Here is a 22,692-nt window from a genome sequence, read left to right as displayed (position 1 = left end):
AATATTGTTATAGGGCAAAACTTTGGGTATATGAAAACAGAACATGGATACACATCCTCTTACAATGACAAATAGATATACTGGAACATGTTGGTCAGTTTCCAGGTACAAAAGCAAGCTACATATTCAAGGTTCTAAGAGAGTCAGGTCAACAATGCTTTCTCCCTGAAAGAAGCAGGCAGCTGGTAATGAATCCAGCTGCAGCAATGAACTGTAGCTGAGCTCTGGGTACCTAATTAGGGAGCCAGCCAATCCAATTGAGGAATCTCACAGACCTGTTCAGTTACTTTCTCCTCTCCTCCTCCAGAATCTGTCTCTTACTTTGTGCTTTTCTCCACATTTTAGGCAATATTCTAAGAGGCAGTAAAATCCCGTCCTGTGAGAGAATCTGCAGCACTGTTTTTCCAATTACAATTAATGCATCTGTGACTGAATGGGGGAGGCAATCTAGTGACAGATTATGTGGAAAAAGTTGAAGTACTCAATGCTTTTTTTGCCTTGGTCTTCACAGACAAGGACAGCTCCTAGCCTGCTGCACTGGGCAGTACAGCATGGGGAGTAGGTGAGCAGCCCTCAGTGGTGAAAGAACAGGTTAAGGACTATTTAGAAAAGCTGGACATGCACAGGTCCATGGGTACAGACCTAATGCATCCAAGGGTGCTGAGGGAGTTGGCTGATGTGATTGCAGAGCCATTGGCTATTTTCTTTGAAAATTTGTGGCGATCGGGAGAGGTCCCAGACAATTGGAAAAAGGCAAATATAGTGCCCATATTTTAAAAAGGGAAAAAAAGAGAACCTGGGGAACTAAGACCAGTCAGCCTCACTTCAGTGCCTGGCAAAATCATGGAAGAGGTCCTCAAGGAATCCATTTTGAAGCACTTGGAGGAGAGGAAGGTGATCAGGAACAGTCAACATGGATTCACCAAGGACAAGTCATGCCTGACCAACCTGATTGCCTTCTATGATGAGATAACTGGCTCTGTGGATATGGGGAAAGTGGTGGATGTGATATATCTTGACTTTAGCAAAGGTTTTAGATAAGATCTCCCACAGTATTCTTGCCAGCAAGTTAAAGGAGTATGAATTGGATGAATGGACTATAAGGTGGATAGCAAGCTGGCTAGATCTGGCTCAACAGGCAGTGATCAATGGCTCGATGTCTAATTGGCAGCCAGTATCAAGCGGAGTGCCCCAGGAGTCAGACCTGGGGCCGGTTTAGTTCAACATCTTTATAAATGATCTAGATAATGGAATTAATTGCACCCTCAGCAAGTTTGCAGATGACGCTAAGCAGGGGGGGACAGGTAGATATGATGTAGGGTAGGGATAGGGTCCAGAGTGACCTAGACAAATTGGAGGATTGAGCCAAAAGAAATCTGATGGAGGTTCAACAAGGACAAGTGCAGAGTCCTGCACTTAGGAAGGAAGAATCCCATGCACCGCTACAGGCTGGGGACTGACTGGCTAAGCAGCAGTTCTGCAGAAGAGGACCTGGGTATTACAGTGGATGAGAAGCTGGATATGAGTCAGCAGTGTGCCTTTGTTGCCAAGAAGGCCAATAGCATATTGGGCTGTATTAGTAGGAGCATTGCCAGCAGATCGAGGGAAGTGATTATTCACCTCTATTCGGCACTGGTGAGGCCACACCTGGAGTATTGCATCCAGTTTTGGTCCCCCCACTACAGAAGCGATGTGGACAAATTGGAGAGAGTCCAGCGGAGGGCAGCAAAAGTTATTAGGGGTCTGGGGCACATGACTTACGAGGAGAGGCTGAGAGGACTGATGTTATTTAGTCTGCAGAAGAGAAGAGTGAGGGGGGATTTGATAGCAGCCTTCAACTACCTGAAGGGGGTTCCAAAGAGGATAGAGCTTGGCTGTTCTCAGTGGTGGCAGATGACAGAACAAGAAGCAATGATCTCAAGTTGCAGTGGGGGAGGTCTAAATTATATATTAGGAAACACTATTTCACAAGGAGGGTGGTGAAGCACTGGCATGGATTACCTAGGGAGGTGGTGGAATCTGCATCCTTAGAGGTTTTTAAGGCCCAGCTTGACAAAGCCTTGGCTGAGATGATTTAAAGTTGGTGTTGGTCCTGCTTTGAGCAGGGGGTTAGACTAGATGACCTCCTGAGGTCTCTTCCAACCCTAATATTCTATGAATTTGTACCCAGATGCTGCACTATTAGGGTTATAAATTCTTTCTATTGGAAGAAGATACATTGTACCAAGTTGCTTTTCATTCCCACAATGCATTATTTCACTAAAACAAATATCTTAGGACTACAGACACTTATTATTTAATGTATTTATTATGACAGTCTGTTTCAGGATGTAATGAACATAAAGGAAGCTTTGGACCCTGTTCTAAAGACTTTGCATTTGAAATTAGATAGACAATATAAATCAGGAAAAAGCACCAGTGCTCCAGTCTTGCTACCACTTAAGTCAATGGCAAAATTCCAGTTGCCTTCATTTAGAACAGATTCTGACTTCAACTGAGCACACAGAGGTCAGTTTCAAAGGGATGCATTGTTGAGTGAGTGAGTATGTGTTTTCTTCACCTATACAAACAAGCCACAAACAGATTAAGGATTTTGTTTATATTCTGTTTTGTTTTAATATTTGTATTTGTGGAAGGTAGGTGTCAACATGGCCACACAGAAAAATTTGAATTGAGTTCATAATGTACATGACTACTTAATTATACAATCATTCATATAATCCCTTATATTTCTTTTATCCCTCCCAATCGTGATTTTTTGGGCTGTATCTCAAAGACGTCCTATGGGGGGAAATTGTACCTGCAGATATGAAACTCAGTGGTTGTTCTAGGCTAAAATTCTGTTGGCTCCAGCATCAACAACCGTCTCCGAAAATGAAAAAAGGTACTTTTAGTCGGAACTGTCAAAGACTCAATACATATTTTTGGAAATCAGTATTTCTGCTAAAATACAGTTATTTCAATTGACATAATTATGCACACACAAGAACCCTCATTACAGTACATTGTAACTTGATGGCACGGTGATTACACACTTACACGTTTTGTTGAATACCTCTTGGCCTACACTTTTTATAAAGCAGATCTCCAGAAAGGGAAAAGGGGGATGGGAGAATGAGTGGGAACATTTAGAAGATCAACACACACACACATTATGTTTCAGTACTCCCTGTGGAGAGAACACAGTGATGCTAGAAGAAAAGGAGTACATTGGATGAAGTGAGCTGTAGCTCACGAAAGCTTATGCTCAAATAAATTTGTTAGTCTCTAAGGTGCCACAAGTACTCCTTTTCTTTTTGCGAATACAGACTAACACGGCTGCTACTCTGAAACCTGTCATGCAAAGTGATGCTAGGTTTATCTGTCCTTAAATGTTAGAAATGTCTCATTCCTAAATCTAATAGTGTATGTCCATGATAACAGGAGGATTTGCCCCATCATGCGGAAAAGCTAGGGCTAACCCAACTCTGATTACAGGAGGAGCCCCACTTGAGTTGGATCGGGAAATTCCCTATAAAGAGCAGCAGGTGGCTGCAGTAAGGGAGAGAGTGGTGGGACATTCAGGAAATAGAGGCTTGAGAAACTGTAGCTGGCTGGATGAAGCACCTGCACCTAGCTAGATTAGCCATTGCAGGGACTGAACTGTGCCTAGCTCTGGGAAAGAGGGTTAGCCTCTCCAACTCAAGGGAGAGAGATATTGAACTGGGGTTTGGGCTTGGGTGACCAGTGTATAATTAAAGAGTGAATAAATTGGACCCCATGAAGGGAATCTATTAATTTCTTTTGGACTATTGTGAGTTTAAGGAACCCTATGAAGGAGAAAACAGGGGTGGGACACTGCAGAATAATTTCTGGCCACAAGGGGGTGCTTAGGTGGCAGCCAATCCTGCTACATTCATCTTGTCAGTTAGTCCCAGAATGGGAAAGAAAGGAGGCTTGTTTCTGCATGTTGTTTTCTCTACTCATCTGCAGAAGCTTTCAATGGGCTATTTAGTTTGATGGAAGTCCTGGGCTTCACCTGTGAGCTAGATGGACCCATGTCTTTTCTGGTTTGTAAAGGCCAATGGGAGGAGCTGTGTCCTCTGTCGGTAGAAATTGTTAATGTGCCCCTTTGGGATGAGAGGGAGTTAGGAAGAAACTTACTCTGCAGGAAGATTATTCCAGAAACCTCTACTATAGAATTTCTCACACCTTCCTCTGAAGCATCTGAGGCCAATATCTGATATATGGTATTGGCCTACAGCAGGGGTTCTCAAACTGGGGGTCAGAACCCCTCAGGGGTTTGCAAGGTTATTACATGGGGGGGGGGGGGTTTGCGAGCTATCAGCCTCCACCTCAAAGCCCGCTTTGAATCCAGCATTCATAATGGTGTTAAATATATTTTAAAGTGTTTTTAATTTATAAAGGGGAGGTCACACTGAGAGGCTTGCTGTGTGAAAGGGGTCACCAGTACAAAAGTCTGAGAACCACTGGCCTACAGGTACCACTGGTCTGACCCAGTAGGGCCATTCTTTCCTTTGGTTGTTTTTTCCCCCACTGGAGATCTGATCTAGTATTTGAGGTATGAAATTAAATTATCTCAGTTCACCTGGAGCCTGATTTGGGCAACTCTTTCTTATAAGTCTGTGGAGTGTAAAATTTAAGACTTTGTGTCCTTGCTTCATTCTCTACTTCCAGATGTGTAAGTTCCTATGTATCCATTGAATGCATCCGATGAAGTGAGCTGTAGCTCACGAAAGCTTATGCTCAAATAAATTGGTTAGTCTCTAAGGTGCCACAAGTACTCCTTTTCTTTTTGCGAATACAGACTAACACAGCTGCTACTCTGAAGCCTGTCATTTGAAATATATTATTCAAGCACAGAAAGTCCTTCTCTTCAGGCTCACCCTTGCTATACCCAAGCCCTATGCTTCTAGCATAGAAACTGAAGTATCAGCTTAAAATCACAAACAAGAAAAACAGCTTTGTCTGAAACTTTAGTCAGCAGCTTAATATTAGCTAAACTTAACACAAAATTAAAAAGACCGATATGAAATGAGGAGAAAATATCAATCTACTTATATGGTTGGTGTCATTATAGTACCATAGTTGAATACCCCAGAGATATTAATGATATTAAGATATTCCTTTGAGGTAAAAAAGCTTTACTAATTCAGATTTTAGAGAAGAGGAACTGAAGCACAGAGGGAGATTAAATGACTTGCCAAGGGCACACAAAGTCTCCTGGTAGAGCTGAGAATTGTACCTAGATTTCCTAAGGTCCAGTCAGTTCCCTATTCTTAAGGTCCCTTCTTCCCAAATACGCTCCCATTGATAAAACACCTAATGGAGGTATCATAATTAACCTGGATACACATTAGAAAGTAAGGGAAGCTGTTTATGAATTCTTTACCATTTGAGCACTGGCTGTCAGTTTACCTAAAGCAAAATCAAAACCACAGATGTTCAGTTCAAGTGCTGCAGAAATTAAAATTTTACATGGTGATCCTTTTGTACAGTCAGTGCTACATATAAATGTTACTTAGCAGTATTATAGGGTTGCTGTGTCTTCTTTATGGTATTTTCAAGTTCTTGTCAGAGGCACCTAAAGTGTTCAGACAGCTGCCTGTTTTACAGGTACGTGTTATCTGTGACTTTTAAAATTATATTAGAACAAGTAACAGCTGTCAAAGTACACAATAAGTGACCCAAATATCATAGGACTGTAGCTTAACTCGTAAACTGCGAGACAAAGGAGTTGGCTCATCTTCTTCTCATCTGAACTATATTGATTGAGCACAAGAGTGGGAGAAAATTATTGCCAAGGGGTCAGAAGACTTTCAGAAGAAAAAGGGGCAACAAATCTATCCTTAAAAGTGAAACGATTCTAGTAATTTCTACTTGGCTAAACTCCCTTCCATGATATTTTTGTGTTCCAGAAATACATGAAGCCAAGTTCTTCCATTAGGCTGAGCAAATGTTCAGCCAGTTTGCAACATTTCTGATCATTAGATGGAGATATAATAAATGCAACTATTTATTTGGTGTAAACATTTTGTTCTTTGCTTCCATATCACTTCTGATAGCAATATGTGCTGTGTTTATAGTGAAATCATCTGCTCCTAAACTATTGTTTTTTGGTTTTTTTTAAGGAAAAATTTCATAGATTAGATTGATCTCCATAAATAACTTCTTCATTCAGGATTCATTTTATATCTAAAGCTAATTATTATAATTACAGGTATCATGCCAACAACTAATGTAGTTCAGATAGAATTACATTATTTTAAAATTAACAAACATTATAAAAATCTTTAGGCTCTATTTGTATTTTAATTGCAGCAATCATGCACATTTTATATAGATGAGGTGTATGTAAACACAATATGGTAAAATCATAGTATTTTTAGAACTGAAATATCATTAGTTACTTAATCGCACTTTTCCAGCAGAATATGCCCTGTCCCCAAAAGCATACAGACTGAGGCAGAAATTCTCTATGGCAGGTCACACATTTGAATACAGATTGTCCTATCAACAACCTGCCTTATTTTCAATTGCAAACAGACTAACCACACTCCCATTGACAGCTGAATTACTGCCCTGTGGATACAAGGAACAGTAATTAGGGAAGTATTCTATATATTTTAGCTTCTTTTAATTCAGTTAAGCAGCTGGAAATAAGGAACACTACCATTTGACCAACCAGTTCTTCACAGCACATCAGCAGGTGATGCATAGATTCATAGTTTAAGACCAGAAGGGACCATTAGATCATCTAGTCTGACCCACTGTGTAACTCAGGCCATTAAATTTCACCCAGTTATCACTGTATTGAGCCAGTAACTTAATTGGCTATAACATATCTTCCAAAAAATTATTTAGTCTTGATCTGAAGACACCAAGAGATGGACAATCTACCACTTTGCTTAGTTTTTTCCAATGATTAATCATCGTCCTGATTAAAAATCTGTGCATAATTTCTGATTTAAATCTCTCTGTTTTAAGATTCTCACCATTGATTCTTGTTATGGCTTTCTCTGCTAAATTAAGAGCAAATATTTTCTCCCCAGGAAGATATACTTGCACATCATAATCAAGTCATCTTTCAAACTTTTGAAAACAAACAGATTGAGCTCAAAGTAGGGGATTTTCTTCACCTTTGGATTTTTTTTCAGGGGGAGTGGGATCCACCCTCCAAATTTTCAACATCCTTTTTAAAGGTAGACATAACTGGATACAGTATTCCAGCATACATCTCACCAATTCTATATGTAATGATAAAATCACTTCCTGACTCCTCCTCACTACTTCCCTACTTATACATCTAGTGATCATATTAGTCCCTTTTTACCACAGCTTTACTGGGAGCTCATGTTGAGTTGCTTTGTCCACTATGACTCCTAAATCTTTTCAGAGTTACTGCATTCCAGGATACAGCCCCCACCCCCATGCTGAAAGTATGGCCTGCATTCCTTGTTCCAAAGAATATAACTTTGCATTGGGCTTTACCGAAACACATTTTGTTTGAATAGACCCAGATAACCAAGCAATCCAGAGACCCATTCCACCAATCACTGCTAATAAAATTGGTGGCTGGCACAGTGAATTCCATCTCATTGATGAAAATAGTCACTATCATTAGTCCTAGGACCAAACCCTGCAGAATCTTCCTAGAAACACCCCACTCAATAATGGTTCCCCATTAATAAGTACTTTTAGAGATTGGTCAATTTGCAATTTCTAGATCCATTTAATGTGTATTGATATTGCATAGTACTAATATTTTAAGTCAAAATGTTCTGCAGTACTAAGTCAATCACCTTGCAGAAGTCCAAGTGACAAAGAGGGAGGAACTGGTTGAGAATTTGAAAGTGGAAGGCAGCTTGGGTGAAAGTGATCATGAAATGGTAGAGTTCACGATTCCAAGGAATGGTAGGAGGGAGAACAACAAAATAAAGAATGATTTCAAGAAGGCAGACTTTAGCAAACTCAGGGTGTCGGTAGTAAGATCCCATGGGAAGCAAGTCTAAGGGGGAAAAACAATTGAAGACGGTTTGCAGTTTTTCAAAGAGACATTATTAAAGGCACAAGAGCAAACTATCCCAGTGCTTAGGAAAGATAGGACGTAAAGGAACAGACTATCCTGGCTTAACGAGGAGATCTTCAAGGATCTAAAAATAATAAAAAAAAGAGTCCTGACAAAAAGTGGAAACTAGGTCAAATTACAAAGGATTAATATAAACAAACAACACAAATATGTAGGGACAAAATTAGAAAGGCCAAGGCACAAAATGAGATCAAACTAGCTAGGGATATAAAGGGTAACAAGGAAATATTCTACAAACGCATTAGAATCAAGAGGAAGACCAAGGACATGGTAGGCCCATTACTCAATGTTGGGGGGGGGGGGAATAATAACAGAAAATGTGGAAATGGCAGAGGTGCTTAATGACTTCTTTGTTTCAGTTTTCACCAAGAAGGTTGGTGGTGATTGGACATCTAACATAGTGAATGCCAGTGAAAATGAGGTAGGATCAGAAAAGGCTAAAATAGGGAAAGACCAAGTTAAAAATTACTTAGACAAATTAGATGTCTTAAAGTCACCAGTGCCTGATGAAATGCATCCTTGAATACTCAAGAAGCTGACTGTGGAGACATCTGAGCATTAGCAATTATCTTTGAAAAGTCATGGAAGACAGGAGAGATTCTAGACGACTGGAAAAGGGCAAATATAGTGCTAACCTATAAAAAGGGAAATAAGGACAACGTGAGGGATTACAGACCAGTCAGCTTAACTTCTGTACCCGGAGAGATAATGGAGCAAATAATTAAGCAATCAATTTGGAAACATCTAGAAGGTAATACGGTGATAAGTAACAGTCAGCATGGATTTGTCAAGAACAAATCATGTCAAACCAACCTGATAGCTTTCTTTGACAGGGTAACAAGCCTTGTGGATAGTGGGGAAGCGGTAGACGTGGTATATCTTGACTTAAGGAAAGCTTTCGATACTGTCTCGCATGACCTTCTTGTAAGCAAACTAGGGAAATGCAACCTAGATGGAGCTACTGTAAGGTGGGTGCAAAACTGGTTGGAAAACTGTTCCCAGAGAGTAGTTATCAGTGGTTCACAGTCATGCTGGAAGCACGTAATGAGTGGGGTTCTGCAGGGATCAGTTCTGGGTCTGGTTCTGTTCAATATCTTCATCAACGATTTAGATAGTGGCATAGAGAGTATACTTACAGAATTTGTGGACGATACCAAGCTGGAAGGGGTTAAAAGTGCTTTGGAGGATAGTATTAAAATTCAAAATGATCTGGACAAACTGGAGAAACGGTCTGAAGTAAAAAGGATGAAATTCAATAAGGACAAATGCAAAGTACTACACTTAGGAAGGAACAATCAGTTGCACACATACAAAATGAGAAATAACTGCCTAGGAAGGAATACTGCAGAAAGGGATCTGGGGGTTAGAGTGGACCACAAGCTAAATATGAATCAACAGTGTAACACTGTTGCAAAAAAAAGCAAACATCATTCTGGGATCTATTAGCGGGAGTGTTGTAAGCAAGACACGAGAAGTAATTCTTCTGCTCTACCCTGCACTGATTAGGCCTCAATTGGAGTATTGTGTCCACTTCTGGGTACCACATTACAGGAAGGATGTGGACAAATTGGAGAGAATCCAGAGAAGAGTGACAAAAATGATTGAAAGTCTAGAAAACATGACCTATGAGGGAAGATTGAAAAAATTGGGTTTGTTTAGTCTGGACAAGAGAACACTGGGGGGGGGGGAGGCACATTATAATAGTTTTCAAGTACGTAAAAGGTTACAAGGAGGAGGGAGGAATTTTTTTTTCTTAACCTCTGAGGATAGGACAAGAAGCAATGGGCTTAAATTACAGCAAGGGAGGTTCAGGTTGGACAATAGGAAAAACTTCCTAACTGTCAGGATGGTTAAGCACTGGAATAAATTGCCTAGGGAGGTTGTAGAATCTCCATCATTGGAGATTTTTAAGAGCAGGTTAGACAAATACCTGTCAGGGATGGTCTACATAATACTTAGTCCTGCCATGAGACATGGGACTGGACTAGATGACCTCTCAAGGTCCCTTACAGTCCTATGATTCTGTGATATTACAGCTACACAATTACCTTCCTAAACTAAACTTGCAGTCTCAAAGAATGAAATCAGGTTTGTTTGATGGGACCAATTTTCCATAAAACCATGCTGAGTGGCATTAGTTGCCCATCCAGTCTTGTTCCACTGACCATCCATGGCCCATTGACCACTGCTGAGAATCTTTGTTGTAAGGCTTGTGTGTGTGTCCATCTGATTTGTTTTTAACTGACAATTAACTGATCAGACTTTTCTCTCTACCATATAATGGTGATCCCAGGTATCCAAGATGAGCATTCTTTTGCCTTTGCAGCCTATGGTCAGAACATATGCCCCAAAAGTTACCCCCACGTGGAAATGACTCATATCATTTAGCTAAATCTGAGCAGAAATTATTGTGGTTTCAATCACCTTTTCATTGAGAGAGAGCTTTTTTCTGTGACTATTATTAATATATTTATAGTGTACAAAAGAATGCTAAGTGTCTTTTTATTTGTGTTAGAAGACAAGAGGTGAAATCTTGTCTTCATTGAAGTCAGTTAGAACTGCCATTGTCTTCAATGGAGGCAGGATTCACCCAACTTCCTTGCCCCAAAGAGCATACAATTTAATTTCAGATCTAGCACAACAGATGAAAACAACAACTGTATGGAGCAGATAAGAAAGAAAAGGCCAGGCGTGGCATAGTGAGATGGCCTTTCTGGGTAAAGCCTAAATGCACGTCATGCTGGAACAATGTGGTTGCAGATATCTTCCCATCACAAATAATTTTGTTGACTCATTTGTTCTGGGCTATTCCCAAGAGGAAATGGGTCTTGAAGAGAGGGTGGGGGAGCTTGGAACACCAGTTGTGTGAGGGTATTCCATAATTTGCAGACCCGTTCTTGTGTCCTTACTAAAAGTGCAGAAACAATTACTTGTGTCTGAGAGGGTTTTTTGAGATATGCACAGAGTGGCATACTGAACACAAGCTTAGCACAGCTCCTCCTGGATTAGGTAGAAAGAAGCTCTCTTTTGGTTCAGCTATGTACAGCTGCACCCGGAGTTTCAAGTCTCAGTTGTGGGAGGGTACAGCACACAGAGCTAACCAAAACACCAGACAGGGGACTCCACCAACTGGAAAAACTACTGCAGTGTCTGGCCACCAATGGAAGACAAAACAAGATATAAACCTCTCCTTCACCTAAATTGACATGCTCAGAGCATTATCACTTCTGTCACTCTTATGCCCCGGTCAGAGTACAAGGACAATCTCACACACAAGTCTACAAGGCTGTGCATTACTTTATCTATCAGAGACGTCATACCCATTATTTAAAAAAAAATAGACATAATGTATCTCGGCTTTTTAGTTATATTTCCAATAAAATCAGAAATCCTTTTCTGGAAAAAAATGGTAAAAAGATTAATTTCAAGAGATTACAGGACAGTACTCCCCCATCATACACATACTAGCTGGCTAACTTTGCTGAGGCCTGTTGCAAGAGTAATTCCTGTTATAATAATGACTCAAAGAAGCAATAACACACAGCATTCATGATATTCCTACTCTCAAACAAAATCAGGGATATAACAACAACAATAGTAGAGGAATGTTAAAATGAGTGGGCTGTAATTCAACAAAGAATATTTTCTATAACCCAGAATTCAGAATTTCTAAAGTAAATCATTTTCTTTTGTCTAGAGGTCTGATCCTGCAAATAGTCCTTATGTGGATATTCCCACCGACTTCCGTTGAACTTTGAGGAAAGGTTGCAGGATAGAATCTCAAATTAGCAATTTAAAACTAGAGCTGGTTGGAAGAAATGCAGGAGCATTTTCACAGAACATTTTTGAAATATTTTTGCAACAAAAATCATTTAAATTTTGAATTTTTGAAAAAAATCACTCTAATGAGGTAGTTGGTGGGGGGGAAGGTCAGAGTTTTGAAAATTCAAAAACTTTCAACTGTATCTACTTCATATAAAAAATGCAACAACCCCTGTAACGAAAGGACTGGGTTATATGGGAGAGTATGGACCTGAAACAGTCTGAATTGTCAATCTTCCTGAATTTTTTGTAAGTCCCACAAGAATGATGATCAGATACTAGGATAATGATGGCCATAGCAGTCTATGTCAACATTTTTTGGACTGGGCACTACTATTTTATATTATTACACAGTTATCAGTGTTTTAAATAACATTTACAGTATTTTTAAATCAGTTTAATTATGTTTCAAAAGAATTAAAAACAAACAAAAAAGTTTTTTCATTTAAAATCTAAATTCATAGTTGTTTTGAACTCACTGCAAAAAATAACTTGGTAATTCTGACTATTAAAATGTTCCTCTTGGGTTACTAAAAACGCTTTTGTCTGGGGTGCTTTCAGTGAATGCAATATATGACATTGTACTAGGACAATGCTCACCCTGTCTTGTCCTGTTGAGTAATTAGAAACAGATTGTAACCAGAGTTTTGACTGTTGGAAAGTGATTGTTAAACAACCATGGACAAATGATTTTCCCACAGAGTGACTCCAACATTCCAAAGTCAAGTTTAAAAATATCACATTTTAATATTTACATGAATTACTAAAATAAGGAAAAATCTCTAAGATATCATATAAAAGCATCATTGTTCATTTTGTTGCAGCTGATCTATCCTTCAGTTGTTATAGCTAGCAAACAGCCAGTTTTAGGGCCAAATTCTAACAGGCACTATGCTTAGTCAGCCAACACAAAATTTGCAGCTAGCAACAGTATTGCAGGTGGGAAACTGTCCATCTTCTATTCTATATAGGTTCTTATATCATGCTCATATGACCTACCATGCCTTCTGGTAGTACATTAAGTGTCATGACTAACATCTGGCATGGGTTGTTTGCTCGCTCATCCTCTCCCCAGGAGAGAAGCGGGTACAGTGGAGTGTCTTGTTTTGGTAGGGTTGGTTTTTTTTAATAAAAATGTTGCTATGTATTAGCAAGGTCAAAGAAATGTGTCTTGTACTTAGAGTCAAAGGTGGTAAGATTTTTGATGGTCCTTAGTCCAGATGAAAGAATGTATAACTGTGGTAGTGTAGTGACAGAGGATGTGGAAAAAGCTAATGTACTCAATGCTTTTTTTGCCTCTGTTTTCACTAACAAGGACAGCTCCCAGACTGCTACGCTGGGCATCACAAAATGGGGAAGAGATGGCCAGCCCTCTGTGGAGATAGAGGTGGTTAGGGACTATTTAGAAAAGCTGGACGTGCACAAGTCCATGGGGCCGGACGAGTTGCATCCGAGAGTGCTGAAGGAATTGGCGGCTGTGATTGCAGAGCCATTGGCCATTATCTTTGAAAACTCGTGGCGAACCGGGGAAGTCCCGGATGACTGGAATAAGGCTAATGTAGTGCCAATCTTTAAAAAAGGGAAGAAGGAGGATCCTGGGAACTACAGGCCAGTCAGCCTCACCTCAGTCCCTGGAAAAATCATGGAGCAGGTCCTCAAAGAATCAATCTTGAAGTACTTGCATGAAAGGAAAGTGATCAGGAACAGCCAGCATGGATTCACCAAGGGAAGGTCATGCCTGACTAATCTAATCGCCTTTTATCATGAGATTACTGGTTCTGTGGATGAAGGGAAAGCAGTGGATGTATTGTTTCTTGACTTTAGCAAAGCTTTTGACACGGTCTCCCACAGTATTCTTGTCAGCAAGTTAAGGAAGTATGGGCTGGATGAATGCACTATAGGGTGGGTAGAAAGCTGGCTAGATTGTCGGGCTCAACGGGTAGTGATCAATGGCTCCATGTCTAGTTGGCAGCCGGTGTCAAGTGGAGTGCCCCAGGGGTCGGTCCTGGGGCCGGTTTTGTTCAATATCTTCATAAATGATCTGGAGGATGGTGTGGATTGCACTCTCAGCAAATTTGCGGACGATACTAAACTGGGAGGAGTGGTAGATACGCTGGAGGGGAGGGATAGGATACAGAAGGACCTAGACAAATTGGAGGATTGGGCCAAAAGAAATCTGATGAGGTTCAATAAGGATAAGTGCAGGGTCCTGCACTTAGGACGGAAGAATCCAATGCACCGCTACAGACTAGGGACCGAATGGCTAGGCAGCAGTTCTGCGGAAAAGGACCTAGGGGTGACAGTGGACGAGAAGCTGGATATGAGTCAGCAGTGTGCCCTTGTTGCCAAGAAGGCCAATGGCATTTTGGGATGTATACGTAGGGGCATAGCGAGCAGATCGAGGGACGTGATCGTCCCCCTCTATTCGACATTGGTGAGGCCTCATCTGGAGTACTGTGTCCAGTTTTGGGCCCCACACTACAAGAAGGATGTGGATAAATTGGAGAGAGTCCAGCGAAGGGCAACAAAAATGATTAGGGGTCTAGAACACATGACTTATGAGGAGAGGCTGAGGGAGCTGGGATTGTTTAGCCTGCAGAAGAGAAGAATGAGGGGGGATTTGATAGCTGCTTTCAACTACCTGAAAGGGGGTTCCAAAGAGGATGGCTCTAGACTGTTCTCAATGGTAGCAGATGACAGAACGAGGAGTAATGGCTTCAAGTTGCAGTGGGGGAGGTTTAGATTGGATATTAGGAAAAACTTTTTCACTAAGAGGGTGGTGAAACACTGGAATGCGTTGCCTAGGGAGGTGGTGGAATCTCCTTCCTTGGAAGTTTTTAAGGTCAGGCTTGACAAAGCCCTGGCTGGGATGATTTAACTGGGAATTGGTCCTGCTTCGAGCAGGGGGTTGGACTAGATGACCTTCAGGGGTCCCTTCCAACCCTGATATTCTATGATTCTATGATTCTATGGTCAGTTCATCAGGCTTATCTGGGCTTTTCCTCAAATCCCAAACTAGGCAACTCTGTACTCACTCCATGACAGAAACCATGAAAGACCATTCTAGGACAGGGACTATGGGTCAAAGGGCATTGTCTGTATGGTGATGGACATATACCCCCTGCTCAAGAAATGGCCCTTTCTCACATAACCGCACACAGGTTATTGCTGCTCCTAATGGAAAATCTGTATGGAGTGAGCCCCAGGTTTTTTACACCCTTAGGATGAGTACTTATTTTTTAAAAAAAGTGTATTTAGGCACCTAAATAGTGGTTTGATTTTTCAAAAGTGCTGATCGCCCAACATCTACCATTGCTGGCAATGTGAGAAGGGGCACTTGATTTTTAGTGGGGGAATGTAAGACAAAAAGAAGGAAACTTGTTCTCAAGAACCTCTGAGACAAGCTTTGTAGCTTCTGGACAAATATGGGTCTAGGGGTATAACCTCATTGCTCAACTGTTATGAGAATTCTCCTTGTTTGTCAGGCCATGTAGTATGGGCTCCAGACTCTGGTTTATCTGAGCTGGGTTTGGAATGGGGTGGGACAGGAAAGTGCCAAGGTGGCTTTAAGCAGTTGTTAAGTCTCTTGATGCTACGTTGACTCTCAGAATACCTTAGAGCAGTTTTAAAGGGGCCCAAAGGGCCAGTCTGCAGCCACGAATCAACATAGCACAGTGGCACTCACTCTGGCTATGCTCCCCTTTTTTCCTGCTCACACTCCCTACATCAGGGGTGGGAGGAGGAGGAGCACTGAATTTCAAAATGAACTCTGTGAAATCAGTAGGACGTAGGTGCTTTTGAAAATTGTACTGGGTGTCTAAATGTCTTTAAAAATCTGTCCTTAAGTCCTCTGGCTGAGAGTTGTAACCGTCATATCTTCTGTGGATCAGGAATGAATGGGGAGGCATCACATGCTAAATATTAACACTTTTTACCGCATGGCATAAAGAGGACAAATTATGTTTGCTGTAGGATCTATACCCCTGAATTTTTTCATAGGGGTCTAAAATATTAACTACAGAGTTGCTATGTATGCAGTTTTTTGGCATTTATGTAAAATAACATTTTCCAGTGCAAATGAGCAGCGTCTTATAAAAATAATTCAAAATGTGTGTAGAGGGTATTTGACAGAGGTGTTTTTTGTTCTGCATGTGTTTTAAGGCTCCTTTGTTTAAATATGGTACACTGCTCTAGACTGGTTTTCTTTCAGTTAAAGTCATTTTGCAGAGGCCACTTAACTAGGTGCTGCTGACAAGCAGCTACAAAGAATCGTATGTTTGCTCGGTAGTTATTGAAAGTATTTGAAGAAGAATGCACCTTTCTCCATCAAGTAACAGAAATGTCAAGTGAATTAGAAACAAATCATGAAAGGGAGTTGATAAAGATATATTTCTGTGTCTGACACTTTCATCAAGCTTTGGACCAAGTCTCCTGGCTGCACTCCTGATGAAAAATTGCATCCTGTTCCAAGGATTTTAAAATCTTAACTGCAGCTGTGCCATTCCTGACAAAAGTTAGCAAAGTTATTTGTTCAGACATAGAGTCAAATCTGTATGAAATTATTAGGAAAGACAGGATCGTGCCTGCGAACATTATAAGCATGTATGATGAGCCATATAATTTCCAGATAAATGCTATATCATACACAACTTTTTAACTAGCTGCACAGTGAATGAACACCATCACAAATCATTTGTGGGGATAGAGCCCCCATCTTCTAGAAGCCAAAGCATAGGTCTCTATCACTGACCTAGCAAAACAAGCTTCATTAGATAGAAGAGTAGGCTCTTGACCTTTCTTAGAACTAGATACTAGTGACCACCTTAGCCAATATATTACACACACAAATATCAGTAGGCTTGGTAGATTTTTTATAAATTGATGGATATCATTGTTTATTTTTAAACAATTTTCCATTTTTATTGATTTCAACTTCACACAGTTCATAGATTCATAGATACTAAGGTCAGAAGGGACCATTATGATCATCTAGTCTGACCTCCTGCACAACGCAGGCCACAGAATTTCACGTACCACTCCTGCAAAAAAAACCCTCACACCTATATCTGTGCTATTGAAGTCCTCAAATCGTAGTTTAAAGACTTCAAGGAGCAGAGAATCCTCCAGCAAGTGACCCGTGCCCCATGCTACAGAGGAAGGCGAAAAACCTCCAGGGCCTCTTCCAATCTGCCCTGGAGGAAAATTCCTTCCCGACCCCAAATATGGCGATCAGCTAAACCCTGAGTATATGGGCAAGATTCATCAGCCAGATACTACAGAAAATTTTTTCCTGGGTAACTCGGATCTCACCCCATCTAACAGCCCATCACAGGCCATTGGGCCTATTTACCATGAATATTTAATGACCGAAACCATGTTATCCCATCATACCATCTCCTCCATAAACTTATCGAGTTTAATCTTAAAGCCAGATAGATCTTTTGCCCCCACTGCTTCCCTTGGAAGGCTATTCCAAAACTTCACTCCTCTGATGGTTAAAAACCTTCATCTAATTTCTCGTCTAAATTTCCTAGTGACCAGTTTATATCCATTTGTTCTTGTGTCCACATTGGTACTGAGCTTAAATAATTCCTCTCCCTCTCCGGTATTTATCCCTCTGATATATTTATAGAGAGCAATCATATCTCCCCTCAACCTTCTTTTAGTTAGGCTAAACAAGCCAAGCTCCCTGAGTCTCCTTTCATAAGGCAAGTTTTCCATTCCTCGGATCATCCTAGTAGCCCTTCTCTGTACCTGTTTCAGTTTGAATTCATCCTTCTTAAACATGGGAGACCAGAACTGCACACAGTATTCCAGGTGAGGTCTCACCAGTGCCTTGTATAACGGTACTAAAACCTCCTTATCCCTACTGGAAATACCTCTCCTGATGCATCTCAAGACCGCATTAGCTTTTTTCACAGCCATATCACATTGGTGGCTCATAGTCATCCTTTGATCAACCAATACTTCAATTTGTGGGAAATTTGAGGGGTTGTGAGGGAGCCCAGATGGTAGGCCTTGAGAGTCAGTAGGTTAACATTCTAGAATGGTTAAAACACAAAATTGTCAACCTCACATGCCAAAATATAGAAAAAAATCTCCTTAAATCAAACTTTTAAGTTCTCAAGCAGCATTTTACTTACTTTGCCTAGCTGTAAAAAAAAAAAAAAAAAAAATCAATGGACATATTTCTTGTTGGTTTGTGTATATCTGGTGAAATTGACATTTATTGATTAAAAAAGTAATTCTCTCAAGCCTAAATATCAATTAAATGTTCAGTGGATTGGTGCATTATCCTTTCAGCTCTGGGGATCCTGAAAAACTGGGTTCAAATAGGAACATTTTATTTTCTCTCTATGGTTCAGTTATGCACAGTGCTCTCAGTTTCCATGAATTTTGAGAGTGCTCAGTACATCATAGCACTTTGAAGGACTGGACTGTTTTTTATCTATACAGAACTTCTACAGTAAGTTCTATCCACAGGTCTTCCATTCACTTTAATGGACATCTGTGGCCCAGCTGACCATCTCTAAGATGGGTATATTAATATTTATTGGGGTGCTGTGAGAACTAACTTGGTATTTATTAATCTCTCTGAGATACTTGCATGGAAAGCACTATGTAAGGCACAAGTATTATTAATAGTTTAGTCCATCCTGAGCATTTTCCTACCTTAAAAGCCAATTTGAGATCATTTCCACTTTTTTTTATTTTTTATTTTTTAAAGAGAATTTCAAAACCTGAAAGAGTAGGAGGGCAGCAGGACTTAAGCAGAACCATTTGGGAAAGTTCACCCAGCACCTGCCTGCAGGATACATTAACTAGCTTTAGCCAATATTACAAATTCATCACATTCCTTGAGCCTAAAAATTTGCCCAGCTTCACTTTCAAAGAGCAGATGTTCAAGTATCGGTGTTTTCCAAGTCTCACATGGCATTAGCCCAGCAGCAAATTTTGTTTCTATAACAATGAAAGTATCATGTCCCTGATAGAAGCCAGAGGAAAAGGGATACTTGTGAAATGAAGAATGCATCTTTATATCCCAATCTGGTCATATATCTATTAGCAAATTATTTTACAATAAAAATATAGATAAAGTATTACTGACAATGACAAAGTGCTTCCACTACAACATATTTTGTAAATTAGTTAGGTTCTCTCTCACTACTGATATTTGCCATCACCATTTATACATTTATTTAGTATTTTGGAGTTCCATTTTATTCACACTGAAGTTATCAGTAATATTCTCCTTAATTTCAAAGGGAGTAGGGCTGGACCCAAAGGTCTAAACCCTAACTTGCAGTAGGGCCCCTCTTCACTAGTTTAGGGGCACAAAGAGGCATTAAGCCACCCTAAATAAGTCTGTTCCTAGTTTCCATATCAAAGGCCACATACTGTAGATTCAGAGCAATTTATGGACTTCAATATAGAAAAGTTTCTCTGATTAGGAAACCTCAAAAATCCAGCTATTCATATTCTATATAAATTTCAGAGCAGCAGCCGTGTTAGTCAGTATCCGCAAAAAGAACAGGAGTACTTGTGGCACCTTAGAGACTAACAAATGTATTAGAGCATAAGCTTTCGTGGTAGTCCACATGATGTACTGTAAATAGTTGTAATTGATAGTGTATTATATTAATAGTACATACTGTCAGATTCATGCATGTACTCTACTAGATAACAAAATAAGCATGGTTCAAAATGTTCTACCTCTGACATGCACCATCTTTTGTTCTCCTTACTCCGAGAAATCTTTAGAAGGTACAATTCTCTTTGAGATATTGTCTCTACATCCTCCATAAAAAAGAAACAAGTTTTTATTTTCATTTTTCTTACTAAAAAGTAAAGCAGAGAGTGATAATCAGCAGTAGAATTAACAGAAGGTACAAATTTTCACTCCCTTGGGTATTCATAAAATGTCATTGCATCTTTTAAGAAAGAATGTACTATATGTATAGAAAAAGCAGTTAGGAGAGTGATTATTTTTCTGTTTGCATAGTAGCTAGAAATTGCTGTACAAATATTATTTGTGATATCCATTCATACCATGCTGGAAAGATGCAGCTGTTTCAACAAAGCAGAGGAGTATGGAGTGAAATAGGAAACAGACTTGCTGGGGAAAAAAGTCAGAGTCTATACTAGGTAACCTCTATGCTCTGGTGAGGCAAACTTATGACTCTGTCTGCTTTCTTCACATGCCTTGAGTCCATCTGGTTCTTTCCAGCGTCTGTAATGTCTGATGGCTTTTTGCTTTGGTGGTGATAATATATGCCCTACTAAATCAGAAGCAAAAAGCCCTCAGCTGGTAGAGCCAAAGTTGATAAGCTAGTTTTAAGGATATATGGGAGGGGGAGGTGTGTGTGAGACAAAAAAAAAAGAATAATCCATAAAAAAAGTTATATATTAAAATGTGTCTATTAAAGTTTTGAAGACTGGATTAAGTTGATACCATTACAGAGAGAGGTTTTTCATTTGCAGGTAAGTAGTTAAGGAAAGTGAAAATAAATGTCAACTCCTCAAACACGGAGACAAGTGTTTGGTTACATTTTTGGTTGACTGTTGCTTGGCAACATGGAACCAATGATGAGACAGGAATATTTATATCTGAATAAATGAACAGGGTAAAGACGGAGATTCTAATATCTCAGTCCTGGACAACCAAATTTAATGCTATATTTTTGGGGTCATCACCATAAGAATAGGACTGATTGCTATTTATGCAGAAGAGACAGTGCTATGATTTTGCACTGCTTTGTGATACTAGTAGCATATTCTACTTCGGGAGAAAGCTCTCTCTGTGTGAGAAGGTCAAGTGGGAGCTGGTGAATGCTCATACCTTTTGAAAAGTCAGTCCACTTAAATCAGTGGCTAAATCAGGATTTAGGAGCCTAATTTTAGGCTCTTTTAAAAAAATCTTGTCCATTTTACCTAGGAATATTCTTAAGCAAGGAGGTGGGTTAATAAGGGTAGTCTCTTGTATGGGATTTACTGTATATGGGTATATATTGTGATTCTTGAAGAGTATTGCTATAATCTCATTTCAAGGTCAGAGAAACAATACATACTGAATACTCACTCCACTCACACCACCACACTTTAACCCTTTCCACTGAAAAGTCTGTCCCATTAACCCTAGCTCACTCACAACAGCAGCTTTTCCCTTCTTGTTCCCATTCCGGAGAAAGTCCCATGACTGCATGGATTTCCTCCACTATACATTTATTCTCTCCTCCTTCAGCTCTGCCATCTTCCTGTTCAAACAGCACACCTTCTCCAGTCTCATCATCTCTTGTGCCCACCTAGCTGCATAGACCCTACCTTCAAACACCCGCCTTAAAACCTCCTCTCCTTCCCACCGCTCTTCTCTCTCTCAGCACAGAACACTGTTGATTTTAAGAAGTGACTAATTTATCTTATCTGTATGTTGTAAAGCATCCAGGAAGTACCATACTGCCAAGTCAATGATGTTGGAACCTTTATTTTTGCATTTCCTGAATTTGAGGGTGTTTAACTGTGCAGCCTTAATACTGTATGAATGTGTATTTAATAATTTTCCTTCCTGCAGTTTTGGAAATGTTGCATATAGAAAGTTCTCACCTCTGTTTAAATACATGGGTGCACAAAATTGATCTCTTAAAATAACTATCGCCTCTTTGTTTAGCATCATCAGCCAGCAGTTATAAGGTCTATCACATTTTCCATTCTCCTGGGCATCCAGTGTGGTACTAATGAATTGCTGCAGTACATTGATTGTTAAGTGCTGGATTACTACTTGCCAGCACAGCATTTGGATGATTTCACTGTGACAAGGAGACATTTTTTCCAGTACATAGTACTCCTAAAGGGATTAAAAGTAAAAGAAAAGAGTAGTTTAATAATTTAGGGCTCAGTCCTGCTTTCAGTGAATTCAATGGCAGAAATTCCATTGACTTCAGGGCACTAGGACCACTCTTATATTTCCTGCACAGTGCGTTTGGGGAGTGGGGTGGAGATATGGCTGGATCAATTAAAGACCCCCATCAATATACCAAAGCACGCGTGACAGTATTGTGAAAAGCTCCATTATAAACTGGAATGATAGTAACCAGACTTATTCAGTTGAAAACCTTTAACAAGAATGCAATTGGACAGACCTTTCATCATTTTGACCACAACTAAATCAGAGCAGAAGTTCCAGAATATATAGGTCACTGACTAATTCAGTGAGCTGAATCATTCTTGCTTCATAATAATCACTTGATGACAAGTTACAAGCAAAAGCATCAATGTGATAATTAATTCTGGTTATGGATTATTAAAGAGAGAGGGTTCACTGAATATTTCTATTTTGGGACATTTCAATAAAGAGTCTGTGAAAAGTTAGTGAGTCAGAAAATGTGGATTTAATGGTAAAAAACATTATTTACTAACTTTGTACATGATTACATTGTAACTCCTATTCTGGACACAGAGGATTTAAAAGCTGCCACTCTATCAAGCAGGAGAACCTACTGTCTAGCTGAAAATCTATGCAAGATAGTCTTTTATAAAACTTTTTATTCAGCTTAATTGCAATTTAAAATCAAAGCACTGTAGAAGATTAACACACTGTACATTGTAATTGTGGCTGTCTGTTACATACTATGCCTTGTTTAAAAAGTGAGGGTCTAATTCTGAGGTCCTTAGTCAGGGCCTCTCTCTCCTCATCAGAAATTGAGTTTCAATTCAGGGTTTCTTAGGAAACACCCCTTGAGCAGGGGGTTGGGGTTGCCTCCTCCCACAGTCCCCTGCAGAAGAAG

This window comes from Eretmochelys imbricata, chromosome 7, assembly GCF_965152235.1.
Source record: "Eretmochelys imbricata isolate rEreImb1 chromosome 7, rEreImb1.hap1, whole genome shotgun sequence".
NCBI classification, from domain to species: domain Eukaryota; kingdom Metazoa; phylum Chordata; order Testudines; family Cheloniidae; genus Eretmochelys; species Eretmochelys imbricata.
The sequence above is the reverse complement of the archived record's forward strand: the minus strand, read 5'-3'. Positions refer to the sequence as shown.